We start from the raw sequence: 10523 nt of genomic DNA on the forward strand, positions 1-10523 counted from the left end.
GTTGTCATAATCCACTACCATGTGCACTTCCACTGAGAACAATTTGTTATTCCTGTGGTTTCTATGCTAGACTACAAAACCTTTGGCCTAAACAAAGGTTTATATTACAATTCCATTTCATTTGACTCAGCCTATTTATTAAAGTTGTTTGTTATTAATATGTGATTTTTCAAGGTTTCTAGTAAAAATAACATAAAGTGACTTCAGAAAAGTGAAACAAGTGAAAAATATGCAGCCTAGTGATGAAGCATAATTTTATTAAGTTTTTTCTTTGTTGCCTGTTATTTTGTTTTTCTAAACTTACTATGTGTGTTTATGCAAATACTGAGGCCATATCCCTAAGTTTTGATTCTGTGCAGAAATAAATATTGCAAAGAAGGCTGTTATTGCTCTAGTTTTTGTGAATGGTTTCTAATATTTTAAAGGTTTGTGTAAAGAACTTTATTGATAACCAAAATCTGAAATTACAAAATTTATTCTACTGTGTATGTTAATAATTTGCTAATTAAGAACAGTAATAAGATTTTTTAAGATAAAATAAGAATAGGAATACCACTCATCTCTAAATCACAAATTCCTGTTTCATTAACCTTAACGAACCTGATAACAGGACCAAAAGAATAATAAATCAGCTACCCAATTCTGTCTACACAATCAACATTTTCTGTAATTATAGTAAGCCACAATAAGAGTTTTATTATTAGAACCATTTCTTATCAATTTATAATAATTAAAAGGTGTTACAGTGGGATTAAGAATACTAATTGAATTGATAGGTTGTACAGAATTCAAACTAATTACATTTTGGCGTATCTTTCAAGTTTTTTTCTCACATTCTTCCCTATACTCTGTCTTACCTGCCGGAGTTTTTCCTTTTCCTATCCCTGACCCAGGCCTCACTGTTCCCCCCTCCATATGGATTAAACACAGGTCACAGTCTAACTCCATCAAACCAGTTGAGTAGAACCACAGACCAGCATTGACTCACTCATCGCAGGGAAACCTCATCGCTTCCCCTGAGAGAGGAGAGGGGATAACCATGCAGGTAGTCAAAATAAACGCTATGGTCTCGGATTGCTGCCTTGTGATTCCACAATTCCTTTCAGAAGCAAAGGGAAGGAAAAGTAATGAAAGGAACCAAAACACAGAGCAAACCTTTTTTACTGTTATTCCAGCTTTCATTATGAAACCCAAAACACTGCAGTGTTAATAAGTATTGCAAAAGTTTATAAGGACCACCAAACAAACTTAACAAGCTGGGTCCCGCCCAGTGCACTGAAACTGCTCTTTATTGAGTGAGTCAATGGAACAGAAATGTTTTATTTCTTCTTTTCATCTCATTAACTGTAAACAGAAACAGCAGAAATGGAGAAAATGGCATTTACATATATGACAAGCAAGTAATTCACATGATACAAGTGACTTCTTTCAAATAGCTTTGAGACACTATGATTAAAGGGATTCAGATTTACTTGTGTGACACCTGTTATGTTCTGATCCAGAAAACATGAACTAAAGCACTTCTTGATTGAAAAGTGGTACGTTTAAAGTAGAGACTTCTGTATGTATCCATCCAGTTTCTAATCACTTCCTCCAATTCAGTGTCATGGGAGAGCCGGAGCTTATCCTGGCAAGCAACGGACACATGGCAGGATACAACCTGGAAGGGGCACCAGTCTACTGCAGGGCAAACACACACACGATAAACGCTATTGTCTTGGACACCTTGGGCTAATTTTCCCAGAAGCCAAATAGCTTACAGTACAAGTGTGTCTCTGGTCTACGGGAGGAAACTGGAGTACCCGGAGGAAACTTACACGAACAGGGAGAACATACAGTACTTTCCATACTCCATTCTGTTAGCAACATTGAACCCAGGGCCTCAGCACAGTTCATTGCTTTAAAAATCGCTTTTATGCTTGTTTAGAGAATTTGAAATCGATTTCAGCAAACTGAATAAACAAATGAGTAAACATCTTTGGTCTAATTATAGAAAATAGAGCACGCCTCGTGTCTGTTTTCAGAATTATTACTACAGTCATGCGAACCATGAGGAAAGTCAGCACCCAGCATTAAACTTGTAGCAGGACTACCAAACAATAATCTTACAATTAGAGTGTACTGTGCTGATTATGAACTGCACAGCTATTTTATGATCAGCATGTGTGCATACTAACATTATTATAATTATTATACTGTATTACGTTGAATGGTTTTATGGGCTTATATGCGTTGTCACCTGTGTGATCACTCATGTCTGGGAAATAACGAAAGGAGAAGGATTTAGAACAAAAGTAAAAATCAGAAGCCTTTAAAAGTATAGCAGGGTGTTCAAATTCTACTTTTCATTTTGCTGGCATCAGTACTAGAGTAGCAGAATGAGTACTAGAGTCAGTTTTTAAACCAAAATAGTTTTCTTTGCTTTTATATTTGGCCATTTTCAATTCTACAGTAAAAGAGTGTTTCAGATGGTGCATTCAGCTTGCTATTTGTATAATAACCACAGTTTTTATACCAGTATTGTAGCCATGTCTTACTGTTGTTTGATTTGTTTACACAGTAATTTAATATATGCAGTTAGGTTTACAATGGTGTGTACATACTTCTGTGTCTTTCTGATGTTAGACAAATTTAGGCTTTATGAGAAACTACATAAATTGTTTAAGAGCACATCTCAGGAAATGTTTGATCATGGCGTGGACAAAGTTTAAAGTGCAGTATCTACAGTAGTGTTGACCATGAACAAGATTATTATTCATACACAGGCACATTTGCAGACTGTAAAAATGCAAACCCATAACTGGGCAGAATAACCCGGTATCATCGTAATAGACTTCTCATTTTTGGATGCTGATGGTTACTGGCTACGGCATTGTGGTGTGAGTTTAACAGGTCACACTAGGAGAAAAATTTCAGCCAGTCTTGAGAATGGAAATAAAGGACGTGTTATCATTCTCTACCTTATTGAGAGACTCCTGCTCTTTCCTCTCCTTCTTTTTTTGTTCCCCTGGTTTAAGCAACAAGCACAATTTTCAACCACCCAGCCAGCTCTGAGCTTCAAAGAGTCGCTGAGATAGGGCGGAATGAAGGTGAGCTATCTCCTAACCCACGACCGTGGGCTCCAGGCGATAATCATTTCAAACCGCCTGAGAAAATTATTTTAATAATGTTGTAAAGGTAACGTTTCTCTGCCTTATCATGCCTGGCAGATGCAAAAAGAAAAAGAAAATGGCTGATAAATATTCCCCTGTTGGGGGATGAATCTGGAATTAAAAAATGCTTTCTTCAGGAAAGTTGAGGGATTAAGTGGCCAGCCTCTGGGAGGAAATATTTCTGAGGCTCAGGTATGATGGTGTGAAAGCGCGGCTCTGCTGCTGCTGTTGCCAGGACACCAGCCGCATTTAATTTGGCCCTGACCTTCAGCTCCTGGATTTGAAGCTGAAGGCTGTTTCCTGTGCATCAACATTACTTTCAATATTTTTAATTATACTGCCAGTTAATGGCAATAAAACAGGCCTCTGTCTGGGAACAGCAATATCGCTTCCTTAATCAGCAATCACTTGAGTTTATTGTCTAGGATTATGGCATTAAAGTATTTTGGTGGCTAGGCAGCAGGTTCAGTTCTCATCTGTGACTGACAAAATCAAGGTGTTAAGTCTTCTGTGTGCATGTGTTGCCAGGATGTCTCCTGGGTATATTGTAAATCCCGGATTTGGAGAATGAATTATACTGATAGATGGCTCTAGCCCCTAGGAACAGAAACCCCAGGTGGCAATGGATGCGTGGAAGCAGAGTGGATGACACATCACCACTCTGTTGATTAAAGGCAGGGTGTACGCCCTGTTTTATTACTCATGACCATCATGATCACAAGAGACCTTATAGCTAATCCCTGAGAGGTCCCTTCATTGCTTCACCTTTCCCCCTGTAATTACAATTTCCAGGGAATAATCCAATGGACAACTCTACTTTGGTATGCAGAGGGGCTATCTGCAGGTTTATGAGTTGCTGTGCAATTCAAAGAAGATGCTCTCCTTTAAAGCATACTGTATACAGAGTGGGATGTAGTTAACCTAATTTGCTTGAGTACGTGCTGAAGAGGACAGTGTTAATGAAGAAGTAGACGCTAATCAATTACCAAGACTGAAATCTAGTGAAAAAGAATTTTGGTGATTCCTGAAAAGTGTTCAGAGTGTGTAGCATTTTGATTCAGCTGCAGCATGACAGTGGCAAGTGAAGAATCATACTTTTCTTGAAGATATATTCAAAGTCTTATTTGTTTTCTGTGCACAGTTGAAGGTGTTAAAAGACAGAAGGCTGTCTCCCTCTGGGACAGTGCTATCCACACAGGGATTCAAGACGCAAACATAATTAGATTTAAAAAAATAACGAAGCAAATGAAGTTTATTCATCTCACCACACAACAGCCATACCGAGAAAAATAAAGCATAAAACTGCAACAGAGGCACTGGTGAACAGTAGAAACAAACAAAAACTCAATACTCAATTTTTCAGCTGTTGAACCTTCTTCAGTTGTGTTCCTCTTATACCTGAAGGAGGCTCAACCGCCGAAAAATGTTTTTTTTCCCCTTTCTTTCTACTCTTCATTGTGGAATTAACCTCTACTTGCTCCTTTGCAGCCTGCATACTGATGCAGCATCCCCACTTGAACCTCTTCAGAAAATAAAATGGATTTTAATGAATAACAACTGAGTATTGTAGAGATGCTTATCTTTTCAGGGCACAGGGAAACGTAGAGGAAATAAATGACAATGCAATGTAATTAAAATATTATGTAAGGCTTTGTGAGTGGCTCAAAAAGTCACTAACCCAAATCACAAGCTGAGCCTTGTGGTCATGGAATCAATCCTGGGTCATGTCCCTAGCTGATATTAACTTGGATTCCTCAAGAGGGTAATTCCACCAGTTCTGTGTGAGGGTAGAGGGGGGTAGAGTGGACCCTACTCCTCCCAGATATTTGCAGACATGCATCTCTTGCCCAGTAGATGCTGAAACTCCAATATAGGGCTAAGTGGCCTTATCATGTTATTGAAGGGGGCCAGATTGAAGGAGTCTGCCTACAATACCTCACTCTCCCCTGTGCGTAGTCATGGGGTTTATAGCTGTAAGACAAGACATAAAATACACACAATTGGCTAAGACAAAATCTGCTGGGTGTAAATCTGCTCAGTGTAGATCCTTGGTGATTATACATTTCTATAAAAATAATATGGAAAAATACAAAAACATATTTCATTTTTCTCCGCACGTGTTTGTCATTTTAGGTTTTCTTTAAAGGGAAAACGAAAGAGTAAAATGTTATGACATTATAGAAGTGTACTTTTCAATTTCAAGGCCTTACAATTTGTAATTAATGATTTGCTGTGGCCACATTTGAGATCAGCTTTACAAGAAAAAGCTGGAAATCAAGAGCATCAGATATGAAACTGAAACCCCATTTGGATTAAGAAGGATGCTCTTGATTCTTACGACTAGTGGTTGCTTTCTGTTCTGTTCTCTCGTTCACAAGGTCCTAGCCTGACAGATCAGTTTGCCAAATAAGAAACATAAAATCAGCAAGTGTAGCAGTGAGACAGAGCGGCGTGCACCATGACAGAAATCGAAAAATGTGGGTGAAAATAATACCGAGAACATAGAATTACTATGTCTGAAAAAATTGAGAGCCGAAAGATTTAACGTCATAATTGACAGTTTGAATATGTGGCTTCAAAATCTGAAGATTTTGGATTCTTGACCATTTTTGTCAACAGGTTCCACACAGAGACGTGATTACAGCAACAGCTTTGATTTAATAGCCATCTGATTTAGAGACCGCTTTTGCAGAAATGATTGAACAGTTGTCACTGAGCAATTACAAACAGCTAATTTAAATCAAGCTTCTTGCAGCAACTGGAATGAGCTTTTCCACACTTGGATATTGTGCTGAACCTTCACCACACTGTACCAATTACAACTCCTGGATCAGGATGGTCATTCTTCAAAATTATGCAAAGACAGAATGGAACTTGGTGGCATGGTGGCACTGTGGTTAGGATTGCTGCCTTGCAGCACTGGGGCGCTGGGTTCAATTTCAGTTGTGGTTTTCTTCCACAGTCCAAAAGACATACGGGTAGTTTAATTGGCTTCTGGGAAATCTGTCCCTGGCGTGAGTGCGTGCATGTCTGTGATTGTGTTTGTCTGCCCAGTTATGGACTGGCATCCTGTCCAGTGCCAGCGTGTACCCTGCTTTGCACCAGTTGCTTAGGCTCTGGCTTCCTTGTGACTCTGAATTGGAAGAAGTGGTTAGAAAATGGAAGGATGGATGGAGAACAGACAACCTTACCTTAAAGTCCACTGAAAGTGACTTGACAAGAAAACTGGACTAACAGTATTAATAAACTTCATTTCTACTTCAAGGTAAATGTTTTACATATTGGCAAAACAGCCTGTGAAAGTGACAATAAATTGGCTTTACTGGAAAGTACTTTTCACTTTTAATGGCACCTCTAGATTTTCATGAGATCTTATTCATTTTTAAATGAACATTTTATTATTTTACATACTGTACACCAGCCACTTGTTATACAGTATCTGTGCTATAGGAGAAGCCATCATTCAGATAAGATGGTCAATCCAAGATACCAACTACTTGGTCATTAAAAATCCCACAGCATTTTTTGAAAGGTTAGAAGTAGTATCTCCATTGTTCTTCTAAATTCCACTTTGGATCTCCTGGTCTTTATAAAGCTGCTCCTTAATTCAACCTGTAAACCCTGACATGGGTCATGTTGTGTAGTGGTGCTGTTGTATATCTTCCAGGTGGGTACAGCACTTCAGTGGTGAATGCAGCAGTCCTCTCCTACAGTATATATCTATCAGATCTGAGATCCTTTAGATGAAAAGCACTATCAAAACTAAGGAATTTACTATTATTCATAGAAATCATACCATCTCCTGTATGAAATATCTACATACTGTACTGTCCTATCTACATCTACTGCCATCTACAATATGAAATAAGTGAGGACGTATGAACTGTACTGAAGGGTAACACAAAGTTCAGGTCGAAGACCATAAGGACAAAATTGAAGTGATCATATAGGAGGGCAGCCCATTTGATATGCCACAGTATTCAGCAACTTTGTAACTCAGCATATACACTGTAGCAATATTTTTAACAGTGCAACACTAATTGGCAGAAGGTAAAGTAGATGATGGGAGAAACTGTTCTTTCAGAAAGAAAACTTTACTTATGGTATATTGCCATTTGATTTCAAATGTGAAAACAATATGTGAAGGACTGGACTATGTTTCACATTTCTTTTCTTTGGAGCACACCACTCGCATTGCAAAACCAAAAGGACTTACTGTGGGGAAAAAAAGCCTGAGCTTTCATCTTTTCAAAAGCCGTATTAAAAGTTTTATAAGTGCTGCGGTTGAGTTTCAAAGTTTTGAATCTGAAATAATATTCAGACTGTGTGTGTAGATCTCAAGAAAAGTACAATTAATTAAACTGTAGCAGATTCAGTCAAATATCTGAGAATCGTCACATAAAAAACAGCTTTCTGTTATATCAGCCAAGCTACAGATCTGTCTTTTATCATCAAACTATAACATGAAATTAAAATAAGTTGTTGCTATTTCATGCAAATATAAGAGTTCCACGAAAGCTGGTAATAAATGTGCTAATTGGATATTTAACATTTCTGTGTAATAATTTACATGAAGTCTGATTATTTACGAAGAACAGCATAATGAATATGACATGGAAAGGGCTATTCTTGTAACACATGCCTGGGGCAAGTCATTCCTTATTTTGTGCTTCTGTCCCACCCAGGGTGAAAGAAAGGCACCAGTGTTGAAGTCTACTTTCATGTGTGCAGAGTACTGTACATGTTTATTGGTCATTTTGTTAATGCCACCACCATGTATTTCACAAGTTTATTTTTGAATAATATTTACATGTTTAAAAACTTTAATGCAAATGACAGGGATACCTGCAATACAGTATAACACTTCTGCATACACTATATATGGACTACGATAATAATGAGCTAATCTTTTATTATTTTCATGCTTGGAAAAACAATTCCCCAAAGAGAGTCATACTGTATGCTCTGTCATGTGTTATTTCCTTTTCATAACCCTGTTATACAAAGGATCTAATTAGCTTGATTCTGGTGGGTTGTTGTTTTCAGTAGAATAAGAAAAATATGGAGACAAATAATGGTCGCTATTGGAAAAATCATGTTGCGTAAACAAACCACATGGAAATAGCAGGGAATGTATGTGTTTTTTCATGAAGTAGTTTATCCATGTCAACAATCAGGTAAAACCATTCCCTGAATGATGTATATCTGTGAAACTGCAGTACCCCTAGTTATATCACGGGAATTGAGGTCTAATATAAATGAGCTGTATATCTAGGTCTACGATCTTAAGGGACATATTGAAACAAATTGATTATCTAATACTCTGCACTATAATCCTCTATATAAAAAATATATGTAGAAACTGCTAGATAGTATCAAACTGCTACAAAATGCTTAAAGCACCAACATTTAGTGAGCACAAACCTTTTCATTAAGTAATAACAATTACAATTAAAAAATATTTTTTAATAAGAGCTCCAGTTATGAGTATGAACCTGGAGTCTTTTACTTCTCCTCAATCCAGTCACACAATTTCAGATAACAAGAATTTGTTTAGCCTCACTACCCTCCCAACCAGTAACTTTCATTTTGAGCTTCTTATTCCTAATATGGTGACAAATATCCCGATGCAAGGATCGCTACTGTATAAAAGAACTACAGTACAGTAGCTTTACAGCTGTGATAGAGTATATCAGAATAAGTGGTACAGTATACTGTAACAAAAGGTGATATAACATATTTAATAATAATTCCTTGCATTTATATGGTGATTTTGCTCCCTAAAGGATCCTAAAGCACTTCATTTAGGGAGCTCTTTTGTCAACCATGCTTGCAAAAGGCCACAATGTAAAAGTCCAACTGTTAAGTCAGAACCTTGGTTTCATGTCTCATCTGTAATATAGCACCTCCTACGGCAGAGATATAACAAGGTCTTGGTGTATGTGAAATAATAAAGCAATGTTTATTCTATCGGTAACATCAAATCTGAGAAGTGGATTCCAGTACTTGCAAAATGGTTGTCAACAGGCAAGCTGTACTACTACAAGAAAGTCCCAGCTTCAACTAGTGAGTGATTTGACCATTGTACAAGTGCAGATGCCCAATATGACTTTTACAATGGCCATAATTCAAAAGCCAAGAAGGAGACTTCATGAACCTGTACGCAAAATGGCACATGTGCTACTGTATGTGTTGAGCACCATCAGTATACTGTATCTCACTAAAACGCATGAACTGTTGTTCCTACTGTATGTTTCTTCCTTTGAGACACATTGGGGTGTGGAGAAAAGATTGAAAGATAATTTGTTAGAGGCTGGATATTAGCAATTGCAGCACTAATTGATCAAGGGTTTTTTTTATGATGCATTTCCTGTCTTTGATATTCCTAACAAAATTATAAAGTGGCTCCTTTATCTCACAGCTGTGGGAAACATAGTGTAGCAGCTGCTGGCAGAATTCCCACTCCTGTGCTCTTTCTGTATGACCAGAAACAAGCTCAGCAGAGACAGAAAATTTAAACCTGAATTTTCATTAAAACATATTCATGTCTTAAACATCAAAACCTCAACAAATGTGTTCTCTGCTCCTCTGTGTATTACTTCTCTTCTCATCACTGGACACAAATCCAACTTTAATGTCAAATATTACAATTAATTTCAATTAATCTAGGTAGTTTATCCTTCTGTGATACTTATGGAGGTCAGTCATAGGAAGGTACAGTATAAGATGTGTGACTCAATACACTTCCAAATCATATGTCTTGCTTATACTGTAGGTAATGTAACATTCATATCTCTGTACCAGACAACAAAAAGAGGATCGGTATCACTAAATTGCTGCAGGAATTTAATTGGGCAGTTTGTAGAATGTTAACAGCAGCTAATAATTCAGACTGTCCTCTTCCGTACTGTTCTACAAATTGAGTTCCGAAGAGATGAATAATGAAATAATTAAAAGCAATGCCGAGGGAACAAATGTAACTGCTGTCTGCTCTCACAATATATATCTGATCCAGAACACATCAATGACTAAAACAAAACCTAAGGATTAGTGTTATCCAATGCAAACATTACTCACAGTATCATTATTTTTTAGACACCCTGTCAAATTCAACCTTCAGAAGGGATAATTACGTATGATTTCACAACCTGAGAAATTTGTGGGGTAAAATTAGAGCATGCATACCAACATGTTTTACTTCAAATTCTGACCTCTCCTTTTACATTCTTGTCCACAAATGTCCTATTACATCTATTCCCTTTTAGAAATGATTAATAACAAATTTTCTCATAATAATGGATTATAATGATAATAAAGAGAAAAAAGAAAATATCTGAGTAGCAAGAACATAATATTTTCTAATTTAGACCA

The sequence above is a fragment of the Lepisosteus platostomus genome, chromosome 8, assembly GCF_059453375.1.
Source record: "Lepisosteus platostomus isolate fLepPlt1 chromosome 8, fLepPlt1.hap1, whole genome shotgun sequence".
Taxonomy (NCBI): Eukaryota; Metazoa; Chordata; class Actinopteri; order Semionotiformes; family Lepisosteidae; genus Lepisosteus; species Lepisosteus platostomus.